This window comes from Anomaloglossus baeobatrachus, unplaced genomic scaffold, assembly GCF_048569485.1.
Source record: "Anomaloglossus baeobatrachus isolate aAnoBae1 unplaced genomic scaffold, aAnoBae1.hap1 Scaffold_3540, whole genome shotgun sequence".
NCBI classification, from domain to species: domain Eukaryota; kingdom Metazoa; phylum Chordata; class Amphibia; order Anura; family Aromobatidae; genus Anomaloglossus; species Anomaloglossus baeobatrachus.
This window is the reverse complement of record NW_027442900.1, coordinates 66,706-67,619: the sequence shown is the minus strand read 5'-3', so window position 1 is coordinate 67,619 and position 914 is coordinate 66,706.

Below are 914 nucleotides of genomic sequence, written 5' to 3'. Positions count from 1 at the left end.
GATTTCTACTTATTTTATTAAATATCATCTCCACCAAACAGGACAAGCTTGCATCTGTTATAGTTTTGGAGAAAAATGTGTTCATTTCATGTATGCGCGAAATGCCTTAAAAATGGCTTTAAAATGGATTTGGAGCATGGAGACGATTATCTCGGGATTGCAAGATAACCAAACAAAACTTTTAGTGGATTTCTACTTATTTTATTAAATATCATCTCCACCAAACAGGACAAGCTTGCATCTGTTATAGTTTTGGAGAAAAATGTGTTCATTTCATGTATGCGCGAAATGCCTTAAAAATGGCTTTAAAAATGGATTTGGAGCATGGAGACGATTATCTCGGGATTGCAAGATAACCAAACAAAACTTTTAGTGGATTTCTACTTATTTTATTAAATATCATCTCCACCAAACAGGACAAGCTTGCATCTGTTATAGTTTTGGAGAAAAATGTGTTCATTTCATGTATGCGCGAAATGCCTTAAAAATGGCTTTAAAATGGATTTGGAGCATGGAGACGATTATCTCGGGATTGCAAGATAACCAAACAAAACTTTTAGTGGATTTCTACTTATTTTATTAAATATCATCTCCACCAAACAGGACAAGCTTGCATCTGTTATAGTTTTGGAGAAAAATGTGTTCATTTCATGTATGCGCGAAATGCCTTAAAAATGGCTTTAAAATGGATTTGGAGCATGGAGACGATTATCTCGGGATTGCAAGATAACCAAACAAAACTTTTAGTGGATTTCTACTTATTTTATTAAATATCATCTCCACCAAACAGGACAAGCTTGCATCTGTTATAGTTTTGGAGAAAAATGTGTTCATTTCATGTATGCGCGAAATGCCTTAAAAATGGCTTTAAAATGGATTTGGAGCATGGAGACGATTATCTCGGGATTGCAAGA